General features: G+C 47.2%; 1 long non-coding RNA gene across 2 annotated transcripts; it reads right to left on the bottom strand.

Annotated features, from left to right (window-relative positions):
- Nucleotides 1–5,276: 5,276 nt before the first annotated feature.
- LOC125388236 (uncharacterized) lies at nt 5,277–7,063 on the bottom strand. 2 transcript variants are annotated; one of them, XR_007228157.2, is made up of 2 exons: nt 6,784–7,063; nt 5,277–5,752 (listed from the first exon to the last, which is right to left on the bottom strand). It is a non-coding gene; the product is annotated as an uncharacterized LOC125388236 (long non-coding RNA). The 2 variants fall into 2 exon arrangements; XR_015002092.1 differs by lacking the exon at nt 6,784–7,063 and adding an exon at nt 6,242–6,424.
- Nucleotides 7,064–8,015: the final 952 nt, after the last annotated feature.

Raw genomic sequence — 8,015 nt, forward strand, 5'->3', positions numbered from 1 at the left:
GGAGTTTACAATTTTGACCTTTTTGAACTTTGATTCTGGGAATGCCTCCCTAGCTAAGGCAATCAGATCTTTTATTATTTGCAACAGCACCATGGTGAAGGATTTTCCTCTTTCATTGTTACAATTCATAGTTACAGGGTAGCTACTCTCAGCAGGCACTGTGTTAACACACATACCCTTAGTCACACTTCGTTACTGTATGAAGCAGGCACATTGATGGGCCCCCATTTACAGACTTGGGGACCAAGACTCTGAGACGTTAGGCCCCTCCACCCATGTCAGAGGTCATGCAGTGGCTAGCAGATAGGGCTGAAACTGGAGCCCAGGTCATCTAACCCAAAGGTTCCCTTTTGACCATGGTTTTCTCCCTTCCCCTTGGAGTTGATCCATACACAGTTAGTTCTATGAGTCTGCCTAGCTCCATGCCTGGGAAGCAGCCCAAAGGGGCCTGAGTTTCTGGTTTATAATTTCCCTACTCCATCCTAGCAGCCTGTACTCATCGCTGTGTGTGATGGCACTTGCTCCCTTCTCTTGGATAGAAACTTAGGAGTGGAATTGCTCTCATGATAATTTCGCATTTTGGATTTCGTGTTCAGAATTTTAAGGAGCGGCCACGTGCCTTCCGAAGTGGCTGCGGCACTTTATATGTCGTGCCGCCCGAATCGTGTGATGGCAATGACTTTTCCTCCTGTTTGTCAACTCACTGTCCGCCCGCTTTTCCGCTTTAGCTCTGAATTACCTTCGAAATTCTCTGCCCATTTCTCTGTTCAGTTGCTGAGTTTTCCCTACCTGAGACAAACACCTACATGTCTAAACTCCACATTTATATGACAACTCTTTCTGTTTTCCTTAACCAGGTGCTGACTAAGAACTCCCTGAGTCTCCCCCACTCCCCACAAAAAAAAATTGTTCCAGCCTACAGTGAACAGAGAACACGGGGAACCTCTCTTTCTTGTGTCCCGGAGAAGCTGCATGCAGGGAAGGGAGGGGTTTCATGTTCCTCTGAGAAACATGAGCTTTAGAGGCAATGAGCTGAGCACAGTGGTGCACACCTGTGTCCCAGTCCTCAGAGCGTAGAGGCAAGAAAGTCACAAGTTAGGGCCAGCCTGGGCTACATGGCATGTCTATGCAGGAATTTGTCAGATTTTATCACTAACGAGCAAGCTGTGTCTGTATGTCTTGACGAAACCTGCTTACCAGCTTCTGTGTTCCCATCTACCTTCTGTCTTAGAAACTCTATCTTAAAGGCTAAGTGTCTTGCCTGAGATCACCCAGCAAACAGGGGAAGCCTAGGCTCCAACTTAGGCCAGGCTGTATTTCTTTTCTTTTATTATTTTTCTGTCACCCAAATCTTAGGGTCTCTCTATGCCACCATGACTTGCCGGGCACTTCCCTGTGACCTGTTCTTTCCTTTCCTTCCTGCATGCTTCCCGCTGGTGACCGAGACACCCTGCTTTTCAAGCCCTCCATCTGCCTGACCTGGGCTTCTCGGGCCTGCCCCTGGTCACATGGGACTCTTGGCAAAAACCCAGGCACTAGCATTTGCCTTAGCTGTTTTCTTTTCCACATCATTGTTTCCATAGGATGTCTGCCTTCCCGAAATAACACCGGGGCATTCCAGGTAAACTCACATCCGACCAGAATCCCCATGCAGCAGCAGTCTAAGTGCCTCTGGCTAGCCATGGTTTTCTTCCTTCCTTCTGATCATTCAGCCTCAGAGGGATGACAGTGTGGGACAGGTTTGCTGTGGAGCCTTGGAAGGGGGAGATGAGGGATCTGGTAGGGATTTAACCAAGCCCACTGACCTCTGGCCCCTGCCCAAAGACTAGAGGTTAGCAGCAATGTCCTTTTCAGTGCCGGGGACATAAAATGATGGCACACACGGTATATTTTTACTGTATAGGTTGTATACAAATGTTATGTACCTGGTAACACTCCAGGTTAGCCGTATTGGCTTTAGAATCTATGTCTACTTTATCTATGTGCCATCTCTTGTATTCTCACTCCAGGCTCGTAACTACATGCTCCTTCCTGGCTTGCCAGTTTCTGTCCTATGAGGGCTTTCTCTGTAGATGGGAGCGGCTGAGCTTTGTCTGCTGTTTGCTTTCCCTCCACCACTTTCTGAACACTTCCTGTAATTTTCCTTGATCTGTCTGACAGTTCATGTCCAGAAGCGCTGCTATCGTCCTTGGATGTGGCGGTTTCCCCGAGTCCCTTCTTTCCAGTGAAAAAAGAAAAAGAAAAAGAAGCCAGCTAACAAGGGATCCTGGGGGCCAGGGTGACAGCTCAGTGGGCAAAGCAGCTGCTGGGCGAGTCCGAGTACCTAGGTTGAAGGCCCCAGCACCTAATAAAAGCTCAGATCTTAGCACAGGCGTTTATAACCCCAGGGGTCCTCTGAGAGGAAGGGAGAGTTTTGACCTAGCCCAGAATATGAAGAGGAAAAAGCAACAGAGAAGCTGCTTAACGCAGGAGGTGAGCACTGACATCCAGGGCAGTCCTCTGAGTTCTACATGACCTGAACAAATACAGACACATGAACACACATGCATTCACACCCGTGTACACACACATAAAAACAAACACATACACACACAGGATCTTAGAGATCTTAGCATCATCAGTCCCTTAAAGAGGTGGCCCTTGGCTACCTCCAAAGGAGCTACTGTCCCTACCTTTGTTCCTAGATGGAAGATTCCACTCCAGCATGAAGCATCCTTTCTGGTCACATCTTAGGGATTCAGCTGATATTGAACAGTGAGTGTGATGTGTAAATGCCAAGGAAATCTGGTCGAGACGCTGTTTTATTAAGAAGACTTCTGACACAGAGGGAAATAAATGGGATAATGGAGCGTATAGCTGAGGCCTTTGCTCCAATTTTAAACCAGTTGTCTTTCACTTCCTAGCTCCCATCCACCCTTTCTCCTGTCCAGATCATGTTGCTGTCACATATTTTATCCATAAGCTTTTAGGTCTGCATTTCGAAGACATAAGGATCCTTAAAAGTCTTAAATGCAATACCTTGACACATTAAAAATCGAACAGTTCTTTAATACAATCAGTGTGCTCAAATTTGTCCAATTTTCTCATTATCCTTTTATGGCTTGGAAACGCATTTTCAAATTATTTCTTTTGGTAGAAAAACTTTTCAGATACCTTCAAAATAGTTTTTCAATGTTGTTCTATGTCAAGGAGCTTCTATGTCAGGGAGGTTGTTAAAGTGAAGATTCCCAAATTTCACCTGAATGTAGAAAGAGGCCTCTGAAGTTCCCTTCTCTGTGCATGACTATCAGAACTCTAGTTTCTTTCCCCATCTGTGTTTAACTCTTTGGTCTCCCCTTTTAAAGTGCCTGCTTACGCTGTAATTTAGTTGCAGGGGCTTTGTTTTGATTTTTTGAATGCTCCCTTCTCCCGTCTGGCATCAGCTTCTGCCTGGACTAAGTTCTATGGGATTCCCCACGTTCTTTTCCCCTCAGTTCTCTTCTGTTCACCTTTGGCTTGGCTTCCATCCTCCCCGCAGCCTTCTTTAACCTTGACTGTGGGTCAAATGTCCCTCATGTCTCCTCTCCAGTGCCCCACCTCTCTTGTCAAAACAGTCATCAAATGGCTTTGTCACGGTTCCTGGTCCTGCTCTTCTAGAGGACCCTAGCCTCCCAAGAGTGGAGACTGCATCATCTTGTTTACTCCTTCAGTCCCAGGCCCCGCCACGGGCCTGAACCACAGCCAGGACTTGGCAAATAATCCTGGAAACGGAAACCAAATTCAGATGACGGTTTATTTCAGCCACATAAACTAGGGACAGTTCCGCTAGCAGAAAACACCCAAGTTTTGACTGTGCACAGTATAAAAAAATCTCAAGCATTCCCATGTCTGGGCAAAGCACAAACTCTAAACATCTCCTCCCAGGATGTTTTTCATCACGTTTGCTGGCCACGTGCTCGCTCTCTTTTTCTAGGCATTTGCAGACAGATATGCAACAGTTATCACTGGAGAACCGAGAACAGCAAGAAGAGCATCATCCACTGAGAGTTCTTTCTTTTGATCACAGAAAGGTGGTCATCCTCCATACTTATATCTGGCTCATGGAATGGCATGTTTTAGAATCAATATTCTTCTTACCATGGCCCTTTGCTCACAAAGCACAAGGCGCCCACTCCTGCACTGTCCAGCCCCTCCTGCCTGTTGAACATTGAGAATAAGGCTTGTCCAAGTTGAAATGTAGCGTAAATGTAACACACGCACTCCACTAAAGAGTTAGTAAGAAACGATGTAAAATATCTCACTGAAATTTGTGTGATGGCTTTATGTTGGAAATAACAGTTTGGACTTATTCTGTTAAATAAAAACATCATCAAAGTTGATTTCATCTGTTTCTTTTGCTTTTGCAATATGGCTACCCGAAGGTTGAGGGCATTGTGCTTAGCTTACATCATACTTCCACCGGACAGCAAGGCCCTGTGGCTACTGAGCATGTCTGCCACAGGTTCCTCATTTGTAAGACAAATCTTTTCCTTTCAATGGTTGTGCAAAGGGCAAGTGTGTTAACATTTTAGGGACACTTAAGATAACACCTGACATCTAATATGTACTTCCTAAAGGGTTGTGGGATAAATACGTGGTGCACACCACCATTATCACCGGAATTTTAGCCCCATTTCTCTTCAAAACAGGAGACAAAACTTAGGGAGGAGGCCTGACTGAGAAACCCAGGGATCCAGAACAGAGGAGAAGCGTAGTGGGACAGGAAATGAAGGGAGTTAAGGTAATGGGATGACGAACTGGCCACAGCTGCCCTATAGAAGTCATAGCTGGGTGCTTGATGGGCCAAACCACATGGGGAGAGGATGCAGTGTGAGCGAGGTGCTCACCAGCTCCTTCCTGGCACCTATTTCTCGGTGGATGGAGTTTGTTCAGCAGTGCTAAGGTTTTTACACTTTTTGAACATGTCACCAGGCCTTTCTAGAGACTCCCTGAGAAGCTAAAGGGTCAAAGGTCCCGTGGCAGGACATGCACTCTCGTGATGTGACGGAAGCCATGGGAGCCTTAAGGAAGCTTTGCCGTCATCCCTGGAGCATCCCGATGACGTTAGAGAGGCGGAGTCCCAGCAGTGTGAGCAGGGCTTTAGGACTGCACAAAGGACATTATGACTGTCATCATAATGTGCCGGGGTGGGTCCAGCACCCACCATCAAGGCAAATGGCCAAATCCATTTTGACAGATGAGACACAGGGAGGCTGAAGGACTGGGTGGGGCATCGCTTGACACTGTGCATCCTAGCCTGAAACTCTGATTCATATTTATTTGCTAGACGTTTGCTTGTTTGTTTTGACATCTCAGAAGCTCAACTTGAGCCTGCTCAATCTGTACTCTTGGTACCCATCACATCCTTTCCCCGACTCCATCCTTCCATGCCCCTTTTAGACCACTCAGTAACTTCGGCATGTTGCCTGAGGCAGAAACCTGAGTGCCGTACATGAGGGTTCCCTTTCCCTCAGTCCATGTCCTCAGAAAGTCCTGCCAGTTCTATCTCCAAAGCGGATCAGAAACCTGCTGGTCATTTCTTCCCCGCTCCGTAGATGAGCAGCGTCTCTCCCGAGATGGTGGTAGCAGATTCTAAAATGCCCTTCCTGCTCCCTTTTCTTCAGTGCTCCCAATAACCAGAGGTAGCTTCTAAAACTGCTTCTCGACCTGTGGGATGCGACCTCCTCAGGGGCATGGCATCAAATGACCCTTTCGTGGGAGTTGCCTAAGACCACTGGAAAACAGATTTGTGTTACGGTTTATAACAGTAGCAAAATCACAGTTATGAAGTAGCAATGAAAATAATTTTATGGTTGGGGGTCACTGCAACAAGAGCAACTGTATTAAAGGTTGCAACATTAGGAATGTTGAGGACAAAGCACACATCAAGCCCTATCTCCTATTGCTTTCAAGCCTCGACAGTGGCTCCTACCACATACCAAAAAGTCCTTACCAAGATCTGCGCTTGACCTTCCTCCCTGCCTGTGCACCAGCCTCCTCCTTTCCTAAACATGCCTTATTGTTTTAGTGTAAAAGATGGCAGAATACTGCCTGCTGCTGTTTTATATAGAAAGGTTTATTGAGGCACAGGCATGACAGATTTATGGAGGAGGAGGTCTAAAAGTTATGACTTGTCCCCTGGTTTGGGTGACTTTGACCATGTTTCCAGCTCTTTCCCCAGTTTACGGGCCAGCTGCTTCTTTACTTAGACACACACACTTACCCGGTTCCCTCCTCCACAGAGCCTCCTGCCGCCATCGAAACAGACGCCGTAACCCTTCCTCCAACACATTGTGACTTCCTGTCACCCTGCCCGACTTCTGGGGAGCACCTTCTCACTGTGAGCTTACATGTTTGCTCCTTATTCCCCCTGCTTACTGGGGTGCTCTCACCTCACAGCTCTTAGCTGAGAAAGGACCTGGGGCGGGGTGGGGGGTGGGGGGCGGGGTGCTCCCAACATCCCCAAGAGCCTTCTTCTAATCAACTCCTAGAATTTCAACATCCTCTTGAACTTGACCCTTTTGGAGTGGTTCTGCGATCATGCTCTGGTCTGAAATTAGCCAATCATTCTGCTTTACTGAGAAGGGGTAGGGGCAGGTAACTGTTTTAAAGCAGTTTAATGTCCAGCCTGAATGTGAGCTTGCTTTTTCTCAAGTTTCTCAGCTATTAGTGAGTTTTAGCCCCACTTCATTTCATTCAACTCTTGTTTTCCACAATCATTTAATCCCCCCACCAGAAAATGGACAAGGAGCCCAAGGCAGCCACCTGCTTTCGCCTTTTCCAGGAGCTGGGCTAGGAGTTTGTGTCGAGAGCCCTGCATCCAGAGGAAGGGCTTGCAGTTTCCTCCTCCAGTCACCAGGGGGCGGTGAACCTTCTAGAGTCCTGGTTCCTCTTTAATGCCACAAAATGTCCTTTGGGAAACTGGGAAGGCAGAGAAGTGTCTCTCCTTGGGCATCCAGCTGCCCACAAGCCGAAGGAACACGTGAGCACACGGACGCATCAGATGGAGCGCTACAGCCCTTCAGAGACTCACAGGCAGTCACCAGCCGAGAGGCAGAGCAGGAAGTGACTTTGAGAGCCACTCCCTCTGCTTTATAGACCAGAAAATAAAGGAACCTGTTTGGTTAAAACCAGAACGAGTTAGAACTCAGCCTGTCCATTCTTTCTTTATGTCTCCCCCAATGAGAGACTGTCTTTGACTCTGGGATAGCCTAGGAAGTACGGAGAGTGGCTGGACATAGATCCGCTTTCTCTGGGAAACAACCATGGAGATGGCAGCGAAGGAGCCATCTTGACTTTACCAGCCTTGGCTTGAATCTCAATGACCTAAGAGTTACAAGGCAAGACCAGGGTCCCAGACACCCCTGTCAAAGTCACGTTCATAATTTGGTATGTCACTGTACTCTTGGGCAGTTTTGAGGATTCAGTGAGGTCATCCCTGCACGTCCCTAGCAACTCTAGGAAACATGGTAGCTATACAGCAGCTGTTTAGTCAATGGTGAGATTTGATCAGGTTGGCAGAGCAGAAGGCAGAGGTGGGAGATTAGACACCCACAGGGTTTCTGGAATGGTCACAAATAATCCTGAGCTCTCACACCACTGACACAGCCAGGCTTCTGGGTCTCTTTGAGTGACAGGAAAAAACAAATAAGCAATTGCTTCATGCTGGTGTAATGCTCCACTCTCGGATGCTGCCGGGACCATGACTACTTCTGAGGAACCATGTTTGTTCTCTGAGTCTTTTGCATTCTAGGGCACAGAATTCTATATCCCCAGCTCTTGTCTTGGTATGACTTTAGGAAAGGCATTCCATTCTCTTTATGGTATTTTATAAATATCCAGCAAAATCAGGTCATTGGTACTGTGGTATACATATTTGACATTCCTAGTAGGTACTAATAGAGGTGCTTCACAAAATGTTACTCTTCACTGATGAGCTCCAGGTTGATGAACCCCTAGCCTGGTGTGCCGAAGTACCATGATGAACGACAAGGTCC

The sequence above is a fragment of the Myodes glareolus genome, chromosome 6 (genome assembly GCF_982192425.1).
Source record: "Myodes glareolus chromosome 6, mMyoGla1.1, whole genome shotgun sequence".
Classification (NCBI taxonomy): domain Eukaryota; kingdom Metazoa; phylum Chordata; class Mammalia; order Rodentia; family Cricetidae; genus Myodes; species Myodes glareolus.